The sequence below is a fragment of the Octodon degus genome, unplaced genomic scaffold (assembly GCF_000260255.1).
Source record: "Octodon degus isolate 3935 unplaced genomic scaffold, OctDeg1.0 scaffold00292, whole genome shotgun sequence".
In the NCBI taxonomy this organism is placed as follows: Eukaryota; Metazoa; Chordata; class Mammalia; order Rodentia; family Octodontidae; genus Octodon; species Octodon degus.
In genome coordinates, this window is record NW_004524868.1 from 493,051 (window position 1) to 505,254 (window position 12,204).

The 12,204-nt window shown below is 39.3% G+C and overlaps 1 long non-coding RNA gene across 1 annotated transcript in view; it reads right to left on the minus strand.

Moving 5' to 3' along the window:
- Positions 1–10,714, minus strand: part of LOC111814331 — a 32,877-nt gene extending 22,163 nt beyond the window's left edge. The window contains exon 1 of the long non-coding RNA XR_002819343.1: positions 10,633–10,714. This is a non-coding gene — a long non-coding RNA (uncharacterized LOC111814331). The remainder of the gene's footprint in view (positions 1–10,632) is intronic.
- Between the last annotated feature and the right edge of the window lie 1,490 nt (positions 10,715–12,204).

The window sequence follows — 12,204 nt, forward strand, 5'->3', positions numbered from 1 at the left end:
CACTTATTCTACAAAGCCATCTCCCAGGCCCCATGCCCAGTCTAAAAATATTTCCATGACAAAGAACAACTAAGAAATTCATGACAACCCAAGCAACTTTATACAATTAAAACATATTTTACAAAAGAATAAAAAGGAACACAATTCCAAGAACAACAACAGAAAGATCTCACCACATAATGAAATCAATGACAAGCAGAAAAATAAGGAACCAACAGCAGGAAAATATCATGACAAACATATGCCGATACATACACATTATAACTACTACTGTAAATGGAACCAATTCACAAGTTACAAGAAATAGATGGGCAAAGTGGATCGAAAGATAAAATCCAACAATATGCGGTATACAGAAAAAAAACCTTTCACCCAAAGCGAAATTCATAGCCTGAAATCAAAGGAAGGAAAGCTATATCACATGCTACGGAACTCAGAAAAAAGCTGGCATAGCTATTCTGTTCATAGAGAATCTGAACTTCAAACCAAGAATGATCAAATCAAATGAAGTTGAGAAATACAAATTGGTTAGGGTAAAACTTGAAGAAGAAGAGATAACAGTCTCCATCTCAGGACCTTAACACTCCCTTATCTGAAACACAGAGTTCACGTGGGCAATATATAAGCAAAAAGATAGCAGAACTAAACCACACCCCTGAACAAATGGACTCAGTGGGCATTTACAGAGTGCTCCTCCCAATAACACCCGAGTAGACATTCTTTTCAGACGCACACGGGGCACACTCTAAAATTGACCACAGATTAGTCCATAGAACATGCTTAAGCAAATAAAAGAAACAGAAATTATCCCATTTATATTATCTGACCAGAGTGCAAACAAAGTGGAAATGAATGACATAAAAAACTGCAAAACCCCCAGAAACAAAAGGAAATGAAGTAACACCCTCTTTAACAACCAATGAGTTACAGATGAAATTAAACAGCACATCAAAAATGTGTACAGTCCAATAAAATTTGAAATGCACATCACCAGAATTTGTGGGATGCAATGAATGCAGATTTCAGAGGATAATTTAGAACAGTGCTCATGCATAACTGCCTCGAGTTCCATTCTCACCATGTCCACATCTGAGTATTATCTCAGAAAAATCAGCAGCCTTAACCCAAGGAAATCTTGGGTCTTTGGTCTTTGAGGGTTCCAGCTCCCAGCCAGAGAACCAGTACCACTTGCCTCGGTGAAGGCACAGGGGACACCCATGGCCCTCGGGGTGCTATATGTTCTTCAGGTACTATATTCCTTGGGGATTAATTAGTAAGTTAATTCCTACATTGAATTTTGCATCAGAATGAGCTAGAAAAAAGCAAGCTGATGGGTGGCAAAGCCTCTGGTTTTTACCCATATTTATGCCTCAGGGACACTTCCAAACCTATAGAAGTTCAGGGGCATAAAGTCTCATTTGTAAAAGTTGACTGTGAATCCTAGTCATCTACCACACGCCATTTTCTTGATAATAATGAACTGCACTGCTTAAAACTTGTTAACAAGGTAGCTCCATACCACAGTACAAAAATTCATTCTTCTACAATTATACCTATTATATCTATACCTGTATATATGTAGTGCAGATATCTACATGGAGATATAGGTGAGTTAGAGAGAAAAGATCTAAACAGAGAGAGAAAGAGAAACAGAGAGTGAGAGACAGAGTGAGAGAGTGAGAGTAGACAGAGACACAGACACAGATTGATTGATTTTGCTGGAAAGTCCACATTGGCTTTGAACTCTCTGTGCAGACCACGTAGGTCTCATACTTTGAGTAGTTCTCTCATCTCACCTTCCTAACTAGTGGGATTATAGGGCTGCACTACCACACTAGCTGCTGTCATTTTTTAAAGAGAAAAACAGCCATATCTGATTGTATGCTCCTGTAATCTCAGAACTCTAAGAGCCAGAGACCAAAGGATCACAAATGTGGGCCAAGTGTAGGTAGGCAGCACTCCGTGCAATGTATCTGGGCTCCATCCCCAGGAATGTGGCTTGTGCCCTCAGCTTCATCGGGGAAAGTGTGGCAACTGGTAAGTCACCTCAGCTCTGTAAACTGTGGGATCAGATTGTGCAGGGTGAGGACAGCGACCACCTCAAAGAATACTCTAGGAGGAAACAAAATAATATAAAGAATCTGACTCCTAAAAAAAAGGAATATTTCCTCTTTTTATAGAAACATACACAAACAGATAGATATACAGATAGATGTAAATACTCTAAAAACAACATATTTCAAATGTCTGTATTTATTAATTAATTAATTAATTTATTTATTTATTTATTTTGGTGGAACCAGGGATTGAACTCAGGCCCTTGCACTTAACAGAGAAGTCCTTATTCTACTGAGCCATCTCCCTGGTCCCTCAAATGTTTTAAACTCTTAATGATTCAAAATTAAATGCCAAATTGGAGCATAAGATTCTCTCAAATATTACAAAGTCATAAAAATAAGCAACTATGAATGCTTTCAGTAATTATATTTCCTTGTTCCTGTATAGCTACACTACCACAAAAAATTATTATTTTCTACAAAATAAATCCTTCAATAGTTAAGAAGAGCTGCCCAGTACATTAGACAGCTTAACTGAGTCCCACAGTTATAAAAAATATACAATCCAAATTCTCACAATATAGGTGACTTTTCCAAAATATTGTCTCAAAATTTAAAATTAGTCTTCTGTACTTAAAACACGATCACAAAAATTTAAAAATTTTAGTCATGTAATCTTTATTTTCATTTGTTTATTTATTTGTTTGTTTTCTATACTTAGGACAGAGTCTACAACGTCTGACTACATAGATCAGTCTCATAGTGATCCTCCTGTTTTCAGCCTCCCAAGCACTGGGTTTACACATGCCTTCCATCATGCCCAGTCTGAATCTCCATCTCAGCTGCTCCTAGGGGTGGGGCCAGCATGGCAAGCCAGGTATCATGCCTCAGCAGCTTTGCTCTGCCTGAACAGGGGCTTTAGCCTGCTGAGCTATCAGGCTGGTCCTATTTTTTTATTTTTAAGGGGAAAATGACAGACAATGAAATTAAGTTTCAGAATAGCTTAGCAAGAATGTTACATAATCTGTATATACTTATCTTAGTAACAGTGACAGAAAGTAAAAAATAAAGCTATGCTTTCTTGTCTGATCAATAACAGCACAAGACATTTCATTCAAGAGACCGAAGAGAGGCTAGCTATGAAACCATCCTAACTAAACTACAAGCAAACGAATTGTACATATAATGAAATCAAAATTTTATGATATATTTAACATAGTTCATGAATAAAATACAAATGAAGAAACAGCTATTCAGAATGGAAAAAAACAAAGAAGGAAGATGGGTAACACAAGAGCACACAGGAACTGTGGACATGTGGACAAACTGAAACACCTGGCAGCCCCCTAAACACAGTGACAGTAAGAGGCTTGCTGTTGAGGACAACAAGAGCAGTTCCTACAGCCCTAACATGTGAGGCATGAGAGAGTGTTTCAAGACAGCATTCTACCTGTCTGTGTTCTCATCAGAAGGGAAAAGATATGAATTCACTTCCACTTTAATCAAGTTAAATGTGCACTGTCACATTTTATAGCTGCTCACCTCCAGAATATAAACAGTACCTACATTCTAGGTAGCATCCCAAGGTGCTATTCTTTTGTTTCACATGTACCTAACTTTCTAACATCCTCACAGTACTGGAGACACTTCTATATCTCAGATTAGGTACATATACTTTTATTCTTACACATTAGAGAGCAGTAATGTATTCAATATTCCCAAATTGTGGAAGCAATTTACAGAGAATATCTCCTCGCAGGTGGCCCTCCTAACCAAAAATATTGATTTCAAAGTTTTAGTCTTGGCTGTGTAATGTGTTCCAAACTAAAAAAAAATGATAACAAGGTATTTTTAAAATAGCACATTTACAACAGGCAAAATTATTTAAAGCAAAGCTTCCAAAGGCTTTCTAAAGGGCACACAGAAAAGTATGCAAAATTTCTAGTTTCTAGCACAGTTATAAAATGGACATCCATGTAACCACCATGCAATTCCAGGAAACAACTCTGAAATGACACCCAAGATGTAGAGGCAGATTTATTTACAATAACAGGTACCGATTTGGATGATTCCCAAACTATCAGGCTTCAACGACTCAAGGAAGGACTTTTTACGGGATTTCAAAGGGGGAAGTGCAGAGACAGAGCACATGGCCAGCTTCAGCTGATTCTAATAATAGGTAACACAGGGACAAGTTGTTTCTCAGAGACAGTAGGAACCTGCACTGCAGCAGGAACAAATACCCGGGCAACTAAGAAACTGAAGAATACTGGCTGGAGGCCATTTTTCTGTTACAAATCCATAAGTAACTGCAGTAGAGAAGTGATCACACCCTGAGTCCCCAATAGACACTCTTGATACTGCCACTGCCTTCACTCCGAGGTGACCAGCATAACCATCAACATACAAGAACATCATTGTTTGCTGAAAACTTTATCCTCACCCAACAACGTGCAGTAGCTGCTCTGTGTCACACCAAGTTTCTTAAAAGTACAGTTGACAGTGAATGAAACTAAGAAAATTCCATAAGTATATGTTGAATAATTAAATCTAGATTTCCAACTGGAAAGGATTTGAGATTCATCAATACAACTGTAAATGAAGCTAAAGATTTAGGAATACATTCCCTGAAAGAAACAAACAGTCTGACAAAATGATTTAAACAATATGCATAACTATTGTATCATTGCACAAACAATAAAACTTGTTTGTCTATTGGTACTAGCTCAGCACCTTAAGTATGTTTGGCCAAGTAAGTCTCCTAATTTTATAGCATTTCTCTTATGGCCAGAATATAACTGTGTCTTCAGCCATCACTCCAAATAAAAACAGGAAAAAAAAGAAAGTACTTTCCTAGGTCACTTATTCATCACTGTCAAAAACTAGTGTGTATAGATTTCCAAAGACCAACACAGATTGAGAGCACAACAAAATTGTCATAATTAAATTCAGTTTCCTCTGAGATGGGGCACCTGTCCTCCAGAATAGTGGTACCATAATCAAGAAGGACAACTTAACAATTACAGATGCCTCATACAAGTGATACAATGTTGTTTTTATTGGTTTCTTATTCCCACATTTACAGGGAATAAATGAAATAATGCTAACCACAAGTCTCGCTTACATTATAATTAACTTTTTGACTAAAAATTGTAAGTGTATTGCCACCAGTGTCAAAGGGATCGCTTATTTAAGGTGTTCTTCCAATGATATTCCTAGCTTGTGGTTACATCACACTGGTTAACATTTTCTAAAATCAATTTAAAATCTAGAGCTACTCCCACCATGAAACTATTAATCTCATTACTTCTCCATTTCATGAAATCCACATTTATCAAGTAGTTGTAATAAACTCAGACATGACTTTTCATTCAGCATCTTATTTGAAGTGTGCAGCATAAATGAAGACCACTTCCATCATGTTTTCATTTAAGATTCCAAAAAAAAAAAAATTACACTGATATAAAAGCAAGTAGTTTCTCTGATTCTTTAGTCAGATTTATACGTTCTCCGAATGTATTGTTCTCATACTGGGGTAACTGTTGTGGTTTCTCATTAATGAAGATATTGCTACTATTTCTTGGGTCTATATTTGTAGTGCCACATGGTGACTCCAAAAAGAAACTCACTGCACTACTTTTTATGTTTTCTATGCTGTGAGATGAGGAAGATAAAGACTCTGACCACTTAGATACAGTTCTTTGAATCATTGTTATGGCTAGCTAGCATAGTAACACAGTCCATATGGAAATTTGAGTGTATTGTACTTCTTAGGCTTAATAATCATTTTTCGTAAGTCTCAGACAAAATGGGAATGCTCACCTGACATAAAACTATTTTTTATACTGTGGAAAACAAATCACAGAAAACTTATTTTCAAGTTGCCAATAACTTCAGAAATATAAAAATGAAGGCTGGCTCTTGTAACCCTCCGACCTTCCCGCCTACTCCTTCCATTGAGTCCAACAACCACTCTTTATACTCCCTTCCTTAAACACTCAAGCTCCTTGCCCTCTGGCTCCTGCATCTTCTCATCTCAGTGGACATACCTTCCTTCAGAAGGTTCTTCCACTTCCTTAGCTCCAAGGATCACCCACATACAGATAACTCCCTAGCTATATTCAGATCCAAACGTGCTTCTATTTCTAAAGTCATTTAACCAGGTAGCCATGTGTCTCAAGGACCTCTCTAGGGAATTATTTCTCTTGACCTCAACCAAAGGACTGTACTTGTTTCCTACTGCTCTAGGGATTCACATGATCAAACTGAAAATCAACCACATTTGGAGAATTCTTCAATCTCCTCTGTCTAGTCAGTTAGCAAGTCTTACTGATTCTACTTCCTACATGCCTTTACATTGACCCTTTTTCTACTTGTTTCCTTCTACCAGCTGCATGGAGTACCTACCATCATCCTGAAACAATAGCATTAATACTTTTCCCAAAAAAGTTCATGAACTTTTAAAAGGAACCCACACTGGGGAGATGGCTTTCAGGGATATGAATGGCAATGATGTTCCCACCCTTCATCAGCACTCTATGCTTTCCATTCTTTCTGGAGATGGTCTGTGACAACAGGGCCTTTGCATGTCACACCAGTACACAGTGTACCTTTAGGAACTCATCAAATTTGCCCAGATTATTATTTCTGCTCATTTAGATAGCATCTGTCAAAACTTATTCCAACTGATTGAGTGCCAAAGTAGAATTCCTCTTGGTAGCATCTTCTCAGAATTTTCTCTCGGTTCTTTGTGACCACAATTTTCTGATAGGCCCAAGGAAAGGCACTAAGTTAGAATGTTTCTAGTTGCTATCTTGTGGGAGAGATGAGAGTGTCACCTTCCTGGCCCTCTCCACCTCCAAGCAACAACAACTAATATCTCTTTGTATACTGGACACATTAGCCTTTTTTCAGTTACGTATTACAAATAGTTTCTCAAAATGAAAAATATTTGCTTGTGCTGATGGTTTCTTACTCTGCCCAGCTGATCAGTCCCAGAGAATCTGTGCAAGAGCTCTGGTCTAGGGTTTCCCCTCACTCTTGCTTTGGTATTACCTTTGTGACCCTGTATGGCATGGATTGTGTCCTTCCCCAGGGATACATAACAATTTATCTCAATTGTGCTGGCCTTTCTGTGCCACCAATTTGCAAACTGTGTAAACTAACAACTGAGGTTATAACAACTCTATGATGTTGTTTTTGTAAAACTGTACAAAATACAAACCAATTTATACTGATGGAAAGCATATTGAGAGATTCCCAGGGAAACGATCTGGACAGAGGAGCAAGAAGAGCAAACTACCATGGAGCACAAAGGGCCAGCAGGCATGAGGGAGAGGATCACAATGAATTATGATATTCCTTGAACAAGGGGTTTACGTGCCAAAGCATATCAAATTATATACTTTATACCTAACCAGCCAACAGAGGCCCATGATACTGCCATAAAGCAATGATTTCAGGTACATGTACTAGAAACTGAGGAGTAAAACTGTCATTCCTAATAGCCACCATTGGCATATACAAAAGAAAGTCCAAAGTAATCTATAGAAAATTTGCTTTAAGCACTGCATGACTTCAAGATGTAGGTACAAAGTCACTTTTCAAAACCAACTGGACTATTCAGAAACAACAAAAGGAAAAATAAAGTTATGAAACACCATTCATTAGAACTTTTGAAAGAACCAATTAGGGAAAACTCTACATAGAAAAATAAAGTACCCCTGGTACACAGTAACATAAATGGAAAAAAAGGTCTATACCATGATTAGGGATTGTGAAGTTGAATACTATTAAGAGGTCAAGTCTTCTTAAAAACATTGCTGAATCCAATGTAATTTTAGAACTCTAGCCATATTGTGGACAAATTCACAAGGTGAGAAATACTTACATAAAAATGCAATTCTGAGAAGGAGAAAACCAAATTTGGAGAAGTACTTTCAAAACTTACAGTAATCAAGAAAATATCATCTGGTCATAATTATACACATACAGATCATTAGAAAAACATAGAAAGTCCACAGATGAATCCATATAAAACACAGTTCATCAATTTTCAATGAATTTATCATGATAGTTCAAAGGAAAACACAATTACTATAATGGAGCACATAGGAAATAATTTGGCATTAGGAATATGATTTGCAACTACTCTGCAGTGATGGATACATGCTGTCACACATTTGTCAAGTATCAAAAAACTACATACTGTAAAGGAGCACACTGTATTGCATGTAAATTACATTCTTAAGGAAGCTGTATAAGTAGAAAGGAAGAGCTCAGAGTAAAAACACATGCTCAGCACACATCACTAAGGATAGCCAACCAAAATATTGTAATCATGCCAAAAAATTAATAAGCAAACTACCTTCCACAACACAGATTTATGTAGCTTACAGGTACAAAAAATCCAAATAGCTCAATGTTACAGTATGCTAAACTGCACGTACAAGGGAATTACAAAATCGAATACAAAGCGCAACCTGATGAATGAAAAGTACACTGTAGGATCCCCTGACTTCAGGGCTAACAACGGGCGTATGAAAAAAGTCACCTCTGCTACAGAGCAGTGTGGGTAGTCACACTTGCCAGAGACACCAATTTAACAACATGGGGTGATGCTGAGAAAACTCTCACATCCACAACAGCACCTCGGGCTGCTTACTCGGATACCAGTCTTACCCATGTGCAGGAGCAAGCACCTACAAGAGATGCATTCAGAACTATTACTAATCAGATAATTAGAAATAAAATGGTGTCTACAAATCGTATAATATAAAAATAAAATGTGGCATTCATGAAATGCTTAAGATTAAAGAAATAAATATTCATACATACACGAGGCTCACAACCAGAATGCTAAAGAAACTGCTGGAGAGTGGCATAGGCAGTATGAAAAAAGTTACCTCTGCTACAGAGCAGTGTGGGTAGTCAAAGCATGCCTGAGACTGGATCAGTTGAATCCACCTGTACTTATGGCAAGGCGTCTCATGGGGAGAGGAAAGTTCGAGCCTGGAACCAAATGAAGGTTATGTTGGTGTCACTTAAATGTTTAAGTTATTCTGAATTAAAAGTCATGAAAGATTAGCATTTTTTCTCATCACTCATAATTGAGTATTTTATAAATTCCTGCCATCTTCAACATTTCAAAGGTGAAATAATTTTTAAACATATGAAATATTTAGAATGACAAAAATTGAATAACTTTCAGTTAATCTCCTTTAAGCCGAAATTAGTGATACTGTGAAAAATTCAGCATTGACATGTCTACAGAGTGATTATACTAATCCTTTATGGATGATTTTCAAATCTCTACAATTTGCACATTTCCGTAAATCCTTTTCAAGTCAATTACTTCTTTTTCGTTGGAACTGGGGATTGAACTGAGGCCCTTGCGTTTGCCAGGCAAGTGCTTATTCTACTGAGCTGTCTCCCTGGTCCCTCAAGTCAATTACTATAAGACTCAATAAATCAATTTTTCTTTCTGCTGTCCCCTCAACATTGCTGGGGAACCAATCTCAGTAGACAGGTTGGTACAACAGATTTTTTAAACACTTCCTGTGTCACCGTCTCCATTCACATAGCAGCCTAGGCCCACAGGCCCATGGAGAACCCTTCTTAGTGCTTGGGACTAGTTCTGCAGAGTTACTGCCTTGGTCAGTACTTCCATGCTAACACTTAGTCTTTGATTTCACACAAACAAAGCCATTTGCAATTAATATATGAAGAAACTTTTAAAACTGTTCAACAGCAATGATATGTTTAATTAATCAATTAAATGTCCCCTCCACTTTTAGTATCATCATTTACTGCCATCTTCTGATCAAAAAGCTCACACCACAAATAATTATTTGTCTCAGAGTACCACTTACCTCTAGATAAAGATCGAATGAATTTGCAGTATTAATTGCAGGGGGCCAGGAAATAGCTCAACAGATTAAGCGCCTGCAGGGGCCAGGGGTTCAATCCCTGGGCCTACCATACCAGCCCCACCGCCAGTACTCCCTGAGATGGTGACTGAGGTTGCGCTTGGCAGTGTACCCTATAATCCTAGCTTTTGGGAGGCTATAAACAGGTGGATCACTATGAGTCTGTTCTATTAGTGAGACGCTAAAGACCCTGTAGACCCTTCCCTAAAAACACACACAAAAAAAGAAAAAGAAAAAAATTGCAAAGGTGGATATTACCTGTGTCTGGCATGCGTAATCATCCAGCAGTCTTCCAAAACTGAAGGTACTACTGTAATGTTTGTAAAAACAATGAAGTCACTTTATAAAAAATAATAAAGAAATAAAATGTTGACACACTTTATTTTTATTTCTATTGCTGCTTCTTAGTATTACAGAATGGCTTGCTTTGTTTGGCAGAGTGAGTGTGTATTTAGCCTATCTTTATCTCTTTCAATACATCCACCCCTCTTCCTTTTCCTTTTGCAGCCCAGTGAAGCCCTCTCCCAGTGACAAAATTGTACCTTCTGGATTCTTGCCACCCCTCCTTGGGAATTTGTACTTACTGTTATTTGTCAGATAAGAGAAAACATGATGGCTCACTCTTCTGTCTGAATATTTTTACTTACCTTGCTGCTTTTCTGCAGGTAGATCTATTTTTCCTAAAACTGACATGATTTCTTTCTTTACTGTTAAAAAATAAGAGACATATTTTTCTAGAAAAAAATAAAAATAAAACAAGTCAATAACGCAGTTTCTGATTACTCTACCATCCACATTAGTCTGACAGCAGTTTAATGTATCTAATCATCTGGCATGGAAGCGCTTGGTTAGCTCCCTGAGACATAATGGAAAGTACCTGAAGAGGTTGGTCCTGCCCTAAGCTGTGGTGAAAGCATAGGGGGACAGCCGCACCATTCTTCTAGCAGCAGAGGCACAGCAATCAGGGTAGCAGCCCTAAGATAATTAGGTAACATTTATATATATATATATATATATATATATATATATATATATATATATATATATGATTGTTTCAGGGTCTAACCATGCAGTTGGGACTCCTAGCGATCCTCCTGCTTTCAGCCTACCCAGTGCTGGGATTATAGGCATGCAGCACTCCCCCTGATCTCTGGCTGGCTCAGCCCACCCTGAGGGCAGAGCCAGCACAGCATGTGGTAATGGCTGCTGCCCTCCCCCCCTTTTCTTTTTTAATGCATTTGTCACAGGGTGTCACACACTGCTTGGTGTGACATGGGGTGCCTGGGATGGAGCCCGGTCCCTGTGTTTGCCTAAGCAGGCACTTAGTCCACTGAGCTATCTTCCAGGGCCTAAGGTACCTTTTGTACATACAGGTGTGCAGAGCCCAGCATCCTCGAGGGGGCACCAGGTCCTCCAGCTGGGCCCTGTCTGCCCATTGTCTGGAGGCCGAAGTGCCCCTTCAGGTCCAGCCCCCTCATGCCCGCTCACCAATGCCTAGCGCCCTGCCATGGTGGCTCCTGGGCTGCTGCAGGCCACGCACCTACTCAATTCCAGGTGCCGGCTTCCGTGCCTGCTCACCTGCGCTTGCTTTTCCTGTGTGGGCTCCTCAGGAGTGGGACTTCCAGGGCTGCTTTGGATGGGCCTCTGTGGGCTTCTTCCTTCTGAGTTCTTAGATTTCTTCACAGGCCCTACAGGAGGCGGATGGTCACCAGCTGCCCTTTGGGGCCACCATAGGGGGAAGGGCTTCAGTGAGGGAGCTGGCCCCTCCCAAACTGCAGGTGGCCTTCCCAGTGCACATGCTCCCTTCTTGCCCAGGCCCAGTACCCTGTCAATTCTCTTTCATCCAATGAAACTACCAGCAGGCCTAGTGAGATCTGCAGCCCTGCAATTTTGCTGTGCGGCTTTGCTAGTGCTTCAGTCATTCCCTGTATTTGGAGAGGGAAATACTTCAGTTCAGGGAGTGGGCCTGCAGAGGACAACAGCGTGACAACGATGCTGAGTCATCTTCTGCAAAATCAAGTCCACCAGCCCCATCGGTGTGGCCGAGGTGTTAAGAAACCAGCCGAGGGATGTTATGTGCACCCAGATATTCTGGGAGAAGAAGTCAGGCAGAGGCCACCCTGGTTTAGAAACACAAGTTCGAGGCCTCTCCTAGTTTGTAAAACCATCTCTGGGAGAGAGCCGAGAGACTCTGTGTTTAGAGACTTTGAGTTCTAAAA